At 37.3% G+C, this 16,557-nt stretch overlaps 1 long non-coding RNA gene across 1 annotated transcript in view; it reads left to right on the top strand.

Moving 5' to 3' along the window:
• Nucleotides 1–1,248: 1,248 nt before the first annotated feature.
• LOC129533582 (uncharacterized) overlaps nucleotides 1,249–16,557 on the top strand; it is a 383,198-nt gene continuing 367,889 nt past the window's right edge. Inside the window, exon 1 of the long non-coding RNA XR_010133929.1 lies at nucleotides 1,249–1,389. This is a non-coding gene — a long non-coding RNA (uncharacterized lncRNA). The remainder of the gene's footprint in view (nucleotides 1,390–16,557) is intronic.

Here is a 16,557-nt window from a genome sequence, read left to right as displayed (position 1 = left end):
TGTTGTTTCTGTGCTCATATTTTAAACACAAGCATAAATGTACTTACATTACTGGATTCCAAAATGTAAATAGGTAGAACACTCAGGAATCAGATCTAACTTCCTTTTTTCCCCCCGTCTGTGAACTGTGCTTTCAGTAAAAAGTAATGTTTCCATGTTGGGAATTCCCATTATTTCTTTTAAATATCCTCTAAAGCCCTGGTTTAAATAGGAATCAAAGTTCTTATTCCAGTGAGTGGAACAATGCAATAATATAGATGTAGGGATCAAAGACATCACTGAACCATCAGCCTCCTGCCTCCAGTGTAGCCAGCCATCCTCAGCCATCCCCAGAAGCTGCATCCTCAGGGGCAGCACCCGGGGCTGAACAGTGAGCTGGCCAGGCTGGAGGGAATCTCCTCAGGGGAAATGTGTGAATAGACCCTGATTTGGAGGCAATATCCTCCCCCGCACCCTTTATTGAGGTATGATTAACACATAAAAATTGTATATATTTTTTACAACATGATATTTTGATATATACTGTGAAATTATTACCACAATCAAGCTAACATCCATCACCTCACGTGGTTACCTCTGTTTCCCTGGTGAGAACACTTAAGATCCAGTCTCTTAGCAAATTTCAAGTACACAATACATTATTACTAATTATGGTCACCAAGCTGGACATTAAACCTGAACTTATTTATTTTAGAACTTAAAGTTTGGCTGAGTGTGGTGGCTCATGCCTGTAATCCCGGCACTTTGGGAGGCTGAGGTGGGAGGGTCACTTGAGACCAGGAGTTTGAGACCAGCGTGGGTAACAATGACATCCCATCCTTACAAAAATTAAAAAAATTATCCAGGTATGGTGATGTGCACCAGTAGTCTCAGCTACTCAGGAGGCTGAGGTAGGAAGATCTCTTGACCCCAGGAGTTCAAGGCTGAAGTGAACTAAGATTACCCCACTGCACTCCAGCCTGGGTGACCCAGCAAGACCTTGGCTCTTTAAAAAAAAAAAAAAAGAAAGTTTGTACCTTTTGAATAATATTTCCCCTTTTTTTCCATGACTCAGCCCCTGGTCATCACCATTTTACTCTCTGTTTCTATGTATTTGACTTTTTTTTAAAGATTTCATATGTACATGAGACTATGCGGTATTTATGTTTATTTATCTGGCTTATTTCATTTAGCATAATGTCCTCTAACTTCATCCATGTTATTGCAAATGGCAAGATTTCGATTTCTTTCTCCTTTTTTTTTTTAAGATAGGATCTCACATTGTCACTCAGGTTGGAGGGCAGTGGTGGGATCACAGGTCACTGCATCCTTGACCTCCTGGGCTGAAGTAATCCTCCCGCCTCAGTCTCCATGGTAGCTGGGACTACAGGCACATGCCACTGCATCCAGGTAATTTTCTTGCTTTTTTTTTTTTTTTTTTTTTTTTTTTTTGTAGAGACAGGGTTTTGCTATGTTGTCCAGGCTGGTCTTGAATTCTCAGGCTCAAGAGATCTGACTACCTTGGCCTCCCAAAGTGCTGGAATTATAGTCATGAGCCACCATGTCCGGCCAGATATCCTTCATTTTTAAGGCTCAATAATAATATTCAATTGTGTGTATTCGTCCATTCTCACACCGATATAAAGAATACTACCTGAGACTAGGAATTATAAAGGAAAGAGGTTTAATTGACTCACAGTTCCACTGGCTTAATGGGAAGCATGACTAGGAGGCCTCAGAAAACTTATAATCATGGCAGAAATTGAAGGGGAAACAGGCAACTTCTTCACAAGGCTGCAGGAGGGAGTGTGTGCAAGTGTGAAGGAGGAACTGTCAAACACTTATAAAACCATCAGCTCTCATGAGAACTCACTCACTATCATGAGAACGGCATGGGGAAAACCACCCCCACGATCCAATCACCTTCCACCAGGTCCCTCCTTTGAGGTGGAGATTACGGGGATTACAATTCAAGATGAGATTTGGGTGGGGACACAGTCAAACCTTATCAGTGTGTTGTAGGACATTTAGATTATTTCCTTACTTTGGTTATTATGAATATTGCTGCAAGGGGGAATGTGGGAGTAGAGCTATCTTTTTGAGATAGTGATTTTATTTCCTTTGGATATATACCCAGAAGAGGGATTGCTAGATCATATGATAGTTCTATTTTTAATTTTTTGAGGAAACTCCATACTATTTTCATAGGGCTGTACCAATTTATAGTCTCACCAACAGTAGATAAGTGTTCCCTTTTCTTCACATCTTTCCCAACCCTCATTATCTTTGACTTTTTGATAATAGCCAATTTAACAGGTGTGAGGCAATATCTCACTGTGGTTTTGATTTGCATTTCCTTGATGATTAGTGATGTTGGGCATCTCTTCATGTACCTGCTGGTCATTTGTATATCTTTGGAAAAATTTCTATGCAGCCCTTTTACCCATTTTTCACTTGGGTTATTTTGTTGGTTTGTTTGTTCATTTGTATGGTATTGAGTTATAAGAGTTTCTTATATATTTTTGATATTAACCTTTCATTGGACATACAGTGTTCAAATATTTTCTCCCATTCCATAGGATGCCTTTTCATTTTGTTGATTGTTCCTTTTGCTGTGCAGAAATTTTTAATTTGATACAGTTACACGTGTTTGTTTTTGCTTTTGTTGCCTGTGCTTTGAGTGATAAATAAAAAAAAATTGCCAAGAAAAATTTCAAGGAACAAAAGTTTTCTTCTATTTTTATAGTTTTCTATATGTTTTCTTCTAGTTTTATAGTTTCAGATCTTATGTATAGGTCTTCAATTCATTTTGAGTTAACCTCTGTGTATGGTATAAAGTAAGATTCCAATTTTATTCTTTTGCATATGCATATCCAGTTTTCCCAATGCCATTTATTGAAGATATCATCCTTTCCCTATTGTATATTCTTGATGCCTTTATCAAAAATTAGTTGACTGTAGTATACATGTGTGCTTTTTTCTGGGCTCTCTATTCTGTTCTATTGGTCTACTTGTCTGTTTTTAATGCCAGTACCATACTGTTTTGATTATTGTTGCTTTGTAATATAATTTGATATCAGAAAATGTGATGCTACTACCTTAGTTCTTCTAATTCAAGATTGCTTTGTTTATTCAGGGTCTTTAGTGATTTCACACATATTTTAGGATTTCTTTTCTATTTCTGTGAAAAACACCATGGGAATTTTGACAGAGGTTACATTGAATCTGTAAAGCATTTTAGGTAGCATGGACATTTTAGTAATATTAATTATCCCAATCAGTGAGCACAGGGTATCTTTCCATTTATTTTTATCTTCTTCAAATTCTTTTGTTAATGCTTTATGATTTTAGTTTACAGATCTTTCTCCTCCTTGGTTAAATTTATTCCTAAGTACTTTATTCTTTTTGATGCTGTTGTAAATGGGACTCTTTTCTATTTTTTTAGTTTTAAATTTAAAAATATTTAAAATTAACACATAGTTGTATGCATTTTGGGGTAAAGTGTGAGGTTTTGATACATGTGTAGATTGTGTAATTATCAAATCAGGGTATTTAGCATATCCATCATTTCATGCATTTATCATTTCTTTGTGGTGAGAACTTTTAAAATTTTCTCTTCTAGTTATCTTGAAATATTCAATATTGTTAACTATAGCACCCTACTGTGCAATAGAATAGTAGGACTTACTTCTCCTAACTGTAACTTTGTACCTGTTAACCAACCTCCCTATCCCTACTCCTACCTACCCTCCTTAGCCTCTCATAGTCACTATTCTACACTCTACTTCTGTAAGATCAACTTCTTTAGACTCCACATATGAATGAGATCATGTGGTATTTGTCTTTTTGTGTCTGGCTCATTTTTCTTAGCATAATGTCCTCCAGATTCATCCATTTTACCAGAAAATTTCAAGGTTTTATTCTTTTTTTATGCCTGATTTAGTATTCCATTGAATTATATGTGTATATATATATATATATATATACACACACACACTATATATATATATATACACACACACTATATATAATATAATACTATATATAAGAAATATAGTATATGTGTTACATACTATATATAGTATAAATAGTGGTATATGTGTTGTATATATGGTATATACTATATATGGTATATAGGATTCGGATATATACTATATATATGGTATATAACAAGTATACCACATATATACTATATATGTGGTATATAACACATATACCTCATTTTCTTTATCCATTTATCCATTGATGAACACTTAGGTTGTTTTCATATCTTGGCTATTGTGAATATTGCTGCAATAAACATGGAGTGCAGCTATCTCTTTGGCATATCGATGTCAATTCCTTTGTATATATACCCTGCAGTGGGATTGCTGGGTGATATGGTAGCTCAATTTTCAATATTTTGAGAAACTGCAATACTATATTTTCCCTAATGCCTGTACTAATTCATGTTCCCATCAACAGTATATCAGTATTCCCCTTTCTCCACATCCATGCCAACATTTGTTATTTTTTTGTCTTTTTGTTTATAGCTGTTCTAATGGTGGTGAGGAGATATTTCATTATGGTTTTCACTTGCATTTCCCTGATGATTAATTATGTCAAACATTTTTTCATATACCTGTTGGCCATTTGTATGTCTTCTTTGGGGAAATGTCTATTCAAGTCTTTTGCCCGTTAACAAAAAATCAAATTGTTAATTTTTTTCTACTGTATTGAGTTCTTTTTATACTCAATATTAACCCCTTGTCAGACGCATAGTTTGCAAATATTTTCTCCCAGTATCCATTTTGTAGGTTGTCTCTTCACATTGTTTTGTTTGTTGTTGTTTAGAGGTTTTTTGGTTGGTGTAATTCCATTTGTCTATTTTTGCTTTTGTTGTTCGTGCTTTTGAGGTTTTATCCAAAAAAATCTTTCTCCAGACCAATGTCATGAAGCATTTCTCTTATGTTTTCTTTTAGTGGTTTTATTGTTTTGGGTCTTAACATTTAAGTTTTTAATCTATTTTGAGTTTATTTTTGTCAGTTGTGAGAGATAGGGGTCCAGCATCATTCTTCTCCATGTGGATATCCAGTTTTCCCAGCACCATTTATTGAAGAGACTGTGCTTTCTCTAATGTGTGTTCTTGGCATCTTTGTTGAAAATGAGTTGGCAGAAAATATGTGGATTTGTTTCTGGGCTCTCTGTTCTGCTCCTTTTGGTCTATGTGTCTGTTTTTATGCCAGTATCATGCAGTTTGGGTTACTATATGGCTTTGTAGTTAGTATATTTTGAAGTAAGAAAGTGTGATACCTCCAGCTTTGTTCTTTTTGCTCAGGATTGCATTGGCTAGTTGGGAGTCTTTTGTGATTCTGTATGCATTTTAAGATTGTTTTTTCTATTTCTGTGAAGAAGTTATTGGTATTTTGATAGAGATTGCATTGAATCTGCAGATTGCTTTGGATAGTGTGGACATCTTAAACAATATTAGTTCTTCCAACCCATGAACATAGGGTATCTTTTCATTAATAAAACATTCATCAATGTTTTATAGTTTTCACTGTAGCAATCTTTTACCTTCTGAGTTAAATGTGTTTCTAGGTATTTTATTTTTTGTAAGTATTGTAAATGGGATTGCTTTCTTGATTTTTTTTCAGGTAATTTGCTATTGGTGTATAGAAATGCTACTGACTATTGTATATTGATTTTGTATTCTGCAACTTTACTAAATTTATTTATTGATCCTAACAGTTATTTTGGTGGAGTCTTTAGGATATTCTGCATTTAAGATCATTTCATCTACAAACATAGAACAGTTTGGCTTCCTTTTTTCCAATTTGGATGTCCTTTATTTTTTTCTCTTGCCTAATTGCTCTGGCTAGGTCTTGCAATACTATGCTGAATAAAAGCTGTGAAAGTGGATATCCTCATCGTGTTTTAGATCTTAGAGAAAAAGCTTTCAACTTTTCCCCATTCAGTATGGTGTTAGATGTGATTTTGACATATATGGTCTTTACTGTGTTGGGGTATATTTTATTTATACCTAACATATTCAAAATTCTTATCATGGAGACATGGTGAATTTTATCAAATGCCTTTTTAGCATCTACTAAAATGAACATACGGTTTTTGTCTTTGATTCTGTTAATGTGACATGTCACATGTATTGATTTGCATGTGTTGGACTTTTTTTGCATCCCTGCAATTAATTCCACTTGATCACAGTGATCTTTTTAATGTGCAACTGGCTATTATTTTGTTAAGGATTCTGCATCTGTGTTCATCAGGGATACTGGCCTGTAGTTTTTCTTTTTATGGCATGCCCTTGTCTGGTTTTGGCATCAGGATAATGCTGGCCTTGTAAAATGAGTTTGGAAGAATTCCTCTTAAATTTTCTGGAACAATTTGAAAAAAAAAGTGATAAATTCTTTAAATGTCTGATAGAATTCAGCAGGGAAATCATCAATTCTTGTGCTTTGATGGGATACTTTTTATTACTGATTCAATCTTGTTAGTCATTATTGGTCTGTTCATGTGTTCTCTTTATTCGTGATTCAATTTTGGTAGGCTGTGTGTATCCAAGAATTTATCCATTTCTTCTAGGCTTTCCAATTTGTTGGTGTCTAGTTGTTCATAGTAGTCTCTTATGATCCTTTCTATTTCTGTGGTATTAGTTGTAATATCTCCTTTTTCATTTATGATTTTATTTATAGGGGCTCTCTCTCTCTGTTAGTTATTGTAGCTAAAAGTTTGCCAATTTTGTTTATCATTTCCAAAAACTAACTCAGTTGATTGTTTGTATTTTTAAGGTATCCATTTTGTTTATGTCTGCTCTCATCGATATTATTTCTTTCCCTCTACTAATTTTGAATTTAGTTTGTTCTTGATTTTCTAATTCCTTAAGGTGCAATGTTAGGTTGTTTATTTGATATATTTCCTTTTTTCTTTTCTCTCTCTCCTTCTTTCTCTCTCTCTCTCTTTTTTTCTTTTTGGCAGGGTCTCACTCTCATTGCCCAGGCTAGAGTGCAGTGGCACAATCTTGGCTCACTGCAGCCTTGACTTCGTGGGCTCAGGTGATCCTCCTACTTCAGTTTCCTAAGTAGCTGGGACCACAGGTGCATGCCACTATGCCTGGCTAATTTTTTGTATTTTTAGTGGAGTCAGGGTTTCACTATATTGCCCAAGCTGATCTCAAACTCCTGGGCTTGCGCTCAAGCGATCCACCTGCCTATGCCTCCCAAAGTGGTGGGATTACAGGTGTGATCCACTACTCCTGGCTCTTTCCTCTTTTCTGATGTAAATATTTGTTGCTACAAACTTTCCTGGGAGAACTGCTTTGCTGTATTGCATAGGTTTTGATATGTTGTGTTTCCATTTCATTTATCTAAAGAAATTTTTAAATTTTTCCTTCAATTTTTTCATTGGCCCATTGGTTGTTCAGGAACATGCTGTTTAATTTCCATGTATGTGTAATGTTTCTGAGGTTTCTCCTGTTATTGATCTCTAGCTTTATTCCAGTAGGCAGAAAAGATATGTTGTATAATTTTGATGTTCTTAAATTTGTTGAGACTTGTTTTGTAGCCTAACATTTAGAGAATATTCCATGTGCAGTTGAGAAGAAAGTACATTTTATAGCTGTTGGAAGGAATGTTCCGTAAATGTTCATTAGGTCCATTTGGTCTACAGTACAGTAGACTAAATGCTGTATTTTTAATCTGGGTGATCTTTGCTGATATTTAATCTGAGTGATCTGTTTATTGCTAAAACTAGGGTGAGGAAGACCCCTACTATTATTGTATTGTGGTCTGTCTCTCCGTTTAGATCTATTAATATTTGCTTATATATTTAGGTGCTCCAATGTTGGGTACATATATATTTACAGGTGTTATCTGCCCTTGCAGAATTGACCTTCTAATTATATAATGACCTTTATTTTTACAGTTTTTGATTTAACATCTGTTTTATTTAAGTATAGCTACTCTTGCTTCCTTTTGGTTTCTGTTTGCTTGAAATATCTTTTCCAGTTTTTCACTCAGTCTATGTCTGTTCTTATAAGTGAAGTAAGTCTCTTGAAGGCAGCATATTGTTAAATCTTGTTTTTACTTTGGTGTTGTTCATTCAACTACTCTATGTCTTTTAATTGGAGAACTGAGTCCATTTACATTCAAGATAATTTTTGATAGATAGAGACTCACTACTGCCATTTCATTAATTGTTTTCCAGTTATTTTGTAGATCTTTTGTTCCTTTATTCCTCTTTTCCTGTCTTCCTTTGTGGTTGATAAATTTTCTCTAGTGGTATATTTTGATTCCTTGCTTTTTAAAAATTATTATACTTTAAGTTCTAGGGTACTTGTGTACAACATGCAGGTTTGTTACATATGTATACATGTGCCATGTTGGTGTGCTGCACCCATTAACTCGTCATTTACATTAGGTATTTCTCCTAATGCTATCCCTCCCTCAGCCCCAAACCCCACGTCAGGCCCCAGTGTGTGATGTTCCCCACCCTGTGTCCAAAAGTTCTCATTGTTTATGAGTAAGAACATGTGGTGTTCGGTTTTCTGTCCTTGCAATAGTTTGCTCAGAATGATGGTTTCCAGCTTCATCCATGTCCCTACAGAGGACATGAACTCATCATTTTTTATGGCTACATAGTATTCTATGGTGTATATGTGCCACATTTTCTTAATCCAGTTTATCATTGATGGACATTTGGGTTGGATCCAAGTCTTTGCTATTGTGAATAGTGCCACAATAAACATACATGTGCATGTGTCTTTATAGCAGCATGATTTATAATCCTTTGGGTATATACCCAGCAATGGGATCACTGGGTCAAATGGTATTTCTATTTCTAGATCCTTGAGCAATCACCACACTGTCTTCCACAATGGTTGAACTAGTTTACAGTCCCACCAACAGTGTAAAAGTGTTCCTATTTCTCCACATCCTCTCCAGTACCTATTGTATCCTGACTTTTAAATGATCACCATTCTAACTGGTGTGAGATGGTATCTCATTGTGATTTTGATTTGCATTTCTCTGATGGCCAGTGATGATGAGCATTTTTTCATGTGTCTTTTGGCTGCATAAATGTCTTCTTTTGAGAAGTGTCTGTTCATATCCTTCACCCACTTTTTGATGGGGTTGATTTTTTTCTTGTAAATTTGTTTAAGTTCTTTGTCGATTCTGGATATTAGCCCTTTGTCAGATGGGTAGATTGCAAAAATGTTCTCCCATTCTGTAGGTTGCCTGTTCACTCTGATGGTAGTTTCTTTTGCTGTGCAGGAGCTCTTTAGTTTAATTAGATCCCATTTTTCTATTTTGGCTTCTGTTGCCATTGCTTTAGGTGTTTTAGTCATGAAGTACTTGCCCATGCCTATGTCCTGAATGGTATTGCCTAGGTTTTCTTCTAGGGTCTTTATGGTTTTAGGTCTAACATTGAAGTCTTTAATCCATCTTGAATTAATTTTTGTATAATGTGTAAGGAAGGGATCCAGTTTCAGCTTTCTACATAAGGCTAGCCAGTTTTCCCAGCACCATTTATTAAATAGGGAATCCTTTCCCCATTTCTTGTTTTTGTCAGGTTTGTCAAAGATAAGATGGCTGTAGATGTGAGGTATTATTTCTGAGGGTTCTGTTCTGTTCCATTGGTCTATATCTCTGTTTTGGTACCAGTACCATGCTGTTCTGGTTACTGTAGCCTTGTAGTATAGTTTGAAGTCAGATAGCATGATGCCTCCAGCTTTGTACTTTTTGCTTAGGATTGTCTCAGCAATGAGGACTCTTTTTTGGTTCCATATGAACTTTAAAGTAGTTTTTTCCAATTCTGTGAAGAAAGTCATTGGTAGCTTGATGGGGATGGCATTGAATCTATAAATTATCTTGGGCAGTATGGCCATTTTCACGATATTGATTCTTCCTATCCATGAACATGGAATGTTCTTCCATTTGTTTGTGTCCTCTTTTATTTCATTGAGCAGTGGTTTGTAGTTCTCCTTGAAGAGGCCCTTCACATCTCTTGTAAGTTGGATTCCTAGGTATTTTATTCTCTTTGTAGCAATTGTGAATGGGAGTTCACTCATGATTTGGCTCTCTGTTTGTCTATTATTGGAGTATAGGAATGCTTGTGATTTTTGCACATTGATTTTGTATCCTGAGACTTTGCTGAAGTTGCTTATCAGCTTAAGGAGATTTTGGGCTGAGATGGTGGGGTTTTCTAAATATGCAATCATGTCATCTGCAAACAGGGACAATTTGATTCCCTCTTTTCCTAATTGAATACCCTTTATTTCTTTCTCCTGCCTGATTGCCCTGGCTAGAACTTCCAACACTATGTTGAATAGGAGTGGTGAGAGAGGGCATCCCTGTCTTGTGCCAGTTTTCAGAGGGAATGCTTCCAGTTTTTGCCCATTCAGTATAATATTGGCTGTGAGTTTGTCATAAATAGCTCTTATTATTTTGAGATATGTCCCATCAATACCTAGTTTATTGAGAGTTTTTAGCATGAAGGGGTGTTGAATTTGGTCAAAGGCTTTTTCTCCATCTATTGAGATAATCATGTAGTTTTTGTCTTTGGTTTTGTTCATATGATGGATTACATTTATTGATTTGCGTATGTTGAACCAGTCTTGCATCCCAGGGATGAAGCCCACTTGATCATGGTGGATAAGCTTTCTGATGTGCTGCTGGATTCGGTTTGTCAGTATTTTATTGAGGATTTTTGCATCGATGTTCATCAGGGATATTAGTCTAAAATTCTCTTTTTTTGTTGTGTCTCTGCCAAGCTTTGGTATCAGGATGATGCTGGCCTCATACAATGAGTTAGGGAGGATTCTCTCTTTTTCTATTGATTGGAATAGTTTCAGAAGGAATGTTACCAGCTCCTCTTTGTACCTCTGGTAGAATTCGGCTGTGAATCTGTCTGGTCCTGGACTTTTTTTGGTTAGTAGGCTATTAATTATTGCCTCAATTTCAGAGCCTATTATTGGTCTATTCAGGGATTCAGCTTCTTCCTGGTTTAGTCTTGGGAGGGTGTATGTGTCCAGGAATTTATCAATTTCTTCTAGATTTTCTGGTCTATTTGCATAGACATGTTTATAGTATTCTCTGATGGTAGTTTGTATTTCTGTGGGATCGGTGCACATATCCCCTTTATCATTTTTGTTGTGTCTCTTTGGTTCTTCTCTCTTTTCTCGTTTATTAGTCTTGCTAGCAGTCTATCAATTTTGTTGATCTTTTCAAAAAACCACCTCCTGGATTCATTGATTTTTTGAAGGGTTTTTTGTGTCTCTATCTCCTTCAGTTCTGCTCTGATCTTAGTTATTTCTTGCCTTCTGCTAGCTTTTGAATGTGTTTGCTCTTGCTTCTCTAGTTCTTTTAATTGTGACGTTAGCATGTCAATTTTAGATCTTTCCTGCTTTCTCTTGTGGGCATTTAGTGCTATAAATTTCCCTCTACTCACTGCTTTAAATGTGCCCCAGAGATTCTGGTACGTTGTGTCTTTGTTTTCATTGGTTTCAAAGAACATCTTTATTTCTGCCTTCATTTCGTTATTTGCCCAGCAGTCATTCAGGAACATGTTGTTCAGTTTCCATGTAGTTGAGTGGTTTTGAGTGAGTTTCTTAATTCTGAGTTCTAATTTGATTGCACTGTGATCTGAGAGACAGTTTGTTATAATTTCTGTTGTTTTACATTTGCTGAGGAGTGCTTTACTTCCAAATATGTGGTCAATTTTGGAATAAGTGTGATGTGATGCTGAGAAGAAGGTATATTCTGTTGATTTGGGGTGGAGAGTTCTATAGAAGTCTATTAGATATGCTTGGTGCAGAGCTGAGTTCAAGTCCTGGTTATGCTTGTTAACTTTCTGTCTCATCAATCTGTCTAATCTTGACAGTGGGGGTGTTAAAGTCTCCCGGTTTTATTGTGTGGGAGTCTAAATCTCTTTGTAGATCTCTAAGGACTTGCTTTATGAAGCTGGATGCTCCTGTATTGGGTGCATATATATTTAGGATAGTTAGCTCTTCTTGTTGAATTGATCCCTTTACCATTATGTAATGGCTTTCTTTGTCTCTTTTGATCTTTGTTGGTTTAACATCTGTTTAATCAGAGACTAGGATTTCAACCCCTGCTTTTTTTTGTTTTCCATTTGCTTGGTAGATCTTCCTCCATCCCTTTATTTTGAGCCTATGTGTGTCTCTGCACTTGAGGTGGGTCTCTTGAATACAACATACTGAAGGGTCTTGACTTTTTATCCAATTTGCCAGTCTGTGTCTTTTAATTGGAGCATTTAGCCCATTTACATTTAAGGTTAATATTGTTATGTGTGAATTTGATCCTGTCATTATGATGTTAGCTGGTTATTTTGCTCATTAGTTGATGCAGTTTCTTCCTAGCCTTGATGGTCTTTAAAATTTGGCATGCTTTTGCAGTGGCTGCTACCGGTTGTTCCTTTCCATGTTTAGTGCTTCCTTCAGGAAGCACTATGTTTAGTGCTACCTTTACAGTGCTCTTGTAAGGTAGGCCTGGTGGTGACAAAATCTCTCAGCATTTGCTTGTCTGTAAAGGATTTTATGTCTCCTTCACTTATTAAGCTTAGTTTCACTGGATATGAAATTCTGGGTTGAAAATTCCTTTCTTTAGGAATGTTGAATACTGTCCCCCACTCTCTTTTGGCTTGTAGAGTTTCTGCCGAGACATCCACTGTTAGTGTGATGGGCTTCCCTTTGTGGGTAACCTGACCTTTCTCTGTGGCCACCCTTAACAGTTTTTCCTTCATTTCAACTTTGGCGAATCTGACAATTATGTGTCTTGGAGTTGCCCTTCTAAAGGAGCATCTTTGTGGCATTCTCTGTATTTCCTGAATTTGAATGTTGGCCTGCCTTGCTAGGTTGGGGAGGTTCTCCTGGATAATATCATGAAGAGTATTTTCCAACTTGGTTCCATTCTCTCCGTCACTTTCAGGTATACCAATCAGACATAGATTTGGTCTTTTCACATAGTCCCATATTTCTTGGAGGCTTTGTTCATTTCTTTTAACTCTTTTTTTTGTAAACTTGTCTTCTCACTTCATTTCATTCATTTGATCTTCATTCACTGATACCCTTTCTTCCACTTGATCGAATCAGCTGCTGAACCTTGTGCATGCATCACGTATTTGTTATGCCATGGTTTTCAGCTCCATCAGGTCATTTAAGGTCTTCTCTATGCTGTTGATTTTAGTTAGCCATTCATCTAATCTTTTTTCAAGGTTTTTAGCTTCTTTGTGATGGGTTCGAACATCATCCTTTCACTTGGAGAAGTTTGTTATTACTCATCTTTTGAAGCCTACTTCTGTCAACTCATCAAAATCATTCTCCGTCTAGGTTTGTTCTGTTGCTGGTGAGGAGCTGTGTTCCTTTGGAGGAGAAGAAGCATTCTGATTTTTAGAATTTTCAGTTTTTCTCCTCTGGTTTCTCCCCATCTTTGTGGTTTTATCTACCTTTGGTCTTTGATGATGGTGACCTACAGATGGGGTTTTTGTGTGGATGTCCTTTTTGTTGATGTTGATGCTGTTCCTTTCTCTTTGTTAGTTTTCCTTCTAACAGTGAGGACCCTCAGCTGCAGGTCTGTTCGAATTTGCTGGAGGTCCACTCCAGACCCTGTTTTCCTGGGTGACATCAGCAGGGGCTGCAGAACAGCAAATGTTGCTGCCTGCTCCTTCCTCTGGAAGCTTTGTCTCAGAGGGGCACCTGGCGTATGAGGTGTCCGTCGGCCCCTACTAGGAGGTGTCTCCCAGTTAGGCTACTCGGGGGTCAGGGACCCACTTGAGGAGGCAGTCTATCCATTCTCAAATCTCAAACTCTGTGCTGGAAGAACCACTACTCTCCTCAAAGCTGTCAGACCAGGACGTTTAAGTCTGAAGAAGTTTCTGCTGCCTTTTGTTTAGCCATGCCGTGCCCCCAGAGGTGGAGTCTACAGAGGCAGGCAGGCCTCCTTGAGCTGTGGTGGGCTCCACCCACTTTTAGCTTCCTGGCTGCTTTGTTTACCTAGTCAAGCCTCAGCAATGGCGGATCCCCCTCCCCCAGCCTCACTGCCTCCTTGCAGTTTGATCTTGGACTGCTGTGCTAGCAGTGAGCAAGGCTCCATGGGTGTGGGACCCTCTGAGCCAGGCATGGGATATAATCTTCTGGTGTGCCATTTGCTGAGACCATTGGAAAAGCACAGTATTAGGGTGGGAGTGTCCCGATTTTTCAGGTACCATCTGTCATGGCTTCCCTTGGCTAGGAAAGGGAATTCCCTGACTCCTTGTGCTTCCTGGGTGAGGCAGTGCCCCACCTCGGTTTGGCTCACAGTCACGTGGGCTGCACCCACTGTCCACAAGTCCCAGTGAGATGAACCCAGTACCTCAGTTGCAAATGCAGAAATCACCCGTCTTCTGCGTCACTCACGTTGGGAGCTGTACACTGGAGGTCTTCCTATTTGGCCATCTTGGAGGGCAGAGCTCCTTGCTTTTTTTGTATGCCCACTATAGGTTTTTGCTTTGTATTTATCATGAGGCTTACAAAAAAAAATCTTATAGTCATAACTGGTTATTTTAAGCTGTTGACAACTTAGCTTGATTGAAAAAACAAAGACTCCACAATACTCTACACTTTTATTTCACTCTCCCATTTAAAAGTTTCGATTTTATAATTTATATATTTTTACATTGAATATCTCTTAACATTAGTTATTATTTTCATAGTTTCACTTTTTAACCTTCGTACAGAAAATGTGATTTACATACTGCCATTACATTATTAGAATATTCAGAATTTGACTATGTACTTAATTTTATTAGTGAGTTATATACTTTCAGATGTTTTTGTGTTACTCATTAGACTTCTTTTCTTTCACCTTAAAGAACTCTCCTTAAAATTTTCCGTAAGACAGATTTGGTGGTGATGAATTCCCTCAGCTTTTGTTTGTCTGGAAAATCTTCTTTCTTCCTCATTTCTGAGAAACAGATTTGCTGAATACAGTGTTCTTGGTTGGCAGGATTTTTTTATTTGAGCACTTCAAATACATCATCCCACCCTCTCTTGGTCATTAGATTTCTGCTGAGAGGTCTGGTGTTAGATATATTGGGACTTCTCTATATGTTGTTTGCTTCTTTTCTGTTGCTGCTTGCAGGATCCTCTCTTTGTCTTTGCCTTTGACTGTTTGCTTATAATATATCATTGGGCATTGTTATTTGAATTTAATCTGACTGGGGAGCCTTGGCCTTCTTGTACCTGGATATTTACATCTTTTTCCAGGTTTGGAAAAATTCTAGTATTGTTTCTTTAAATAAGTTTTCTCTCATTTTCTCTTTTTCTACTGTCTCTGGAATAGCAATGACCTGTATGTTTGCTTTTTTGATGTTATCCCCTAAATCCCATAAGCTTTCTTTATTCCTTTTCATTCTTTTTCTATTTTTCTGTCTTTCACTGTTTATTTTTAAGTAACTGGTCTTCACATTCACATATTCTTTCCTGTTATTGATCAATTCTCTTGTTGAGGCTTTCTATTGCATTTCTTATTTTATTCATTGTGTATTTTAGCTCCAGTATTTCTATTTATTTATTTTTTATTACTTAAATCTCTGTTAAATTTCTCTGATAAGTTTCTGAATTATTTATCTGTATTTTCTTGAAGTTTGTTGAGTGATAAGGGCTCTGTGTCCTCATCCAAATATCGTGTTGAATTATGATCTTCAGTGTTGGAGGAGGGGCCTAGTGGGAGGTGATTGAATCATGGGGACAGATTTCTCCCTTGCTGTTCTTGTAATAGTGAGTTCTCGTAAGATTTGGTTGTTTAAAACCATGTAGCACTTCCCCTTTTCTCTCTCTCTCCTGCTACCATGTGAATATTGTGCTTGCTTCCCCTTTGCTCTTTTACCATGATTGTAAGTTTCCCGAGGCCTCCTCACCCATGCTTCCTATACAGCCTGCAGAACTATGAGTCAGTTTAACCTCTTTTCTCTATAAATTACCCAGTCTCAGGTAGTTCTTTATAACAATGTTAGAATTAACTAATATACTGAACTTCCTTAAAAACGCTGTTTAGAATTAATCAGGCAGTTCTTTCATCTCCACTCTTTAGTGTCATTCACTGGCACTTTATTTTGTCTTTTTGGTATCTTCATGTTTCCCTTGGTTTTTGTGGCTGTGCACCAATGTCTGCACATTGATATAGGTATTTAATCCAGTCCTCACAGCCTGATTTGGTTCTTTCAGTAGTGAGCCTGACCAGAGATTAAGGGCAGATTGACTGGTGAGGACCCTGCGCTCTCTGCTTAGGTCGGGTTAATTGGTGAGGACCCTAAGCCCCAGTCCCACTGCTTTAGCTGTTGCAGTGCTAGGGAGCACCCTAAACTCAGGACCACTGTGGCTGAAATCCTTTGGCTCCTGAGGTTGACACAAGTGCTAGGTCCCATTCAAAGCTCACAGCTGCCAATACCAGCACAGACTGAGGTGTGCCAGAGGTCTGTGGCTGATGTGGCCTGCCTACTGCTGAGGTTTATTTAGGGCCTGAGGCCCATATAGTCAGCAGGTAGTGAAGGTGGCCAGGTCTTGAGTCCATCATACTGGGCCTG

Source organism: Gorilla gorilla, chromosome 4 (genome assembly GCF_029281585.2).
Source record: "Gorilla gorilla gorilla isolate KB3781 chromosome 4, NHGRI_mGorGor1-v2.1_pri, whole genome shotgun sequence".
NCBI lineage: Eukaryota > Metazoa > Chordata > Mammalia > Primates > Hominidae > Gorilla > Gorilla gorilla.
The sequence above is the reverse complement of the archived record's forward strand: the minus strand, read 5'-3'. Positions and strand labels throughout refer to the sequence as shown.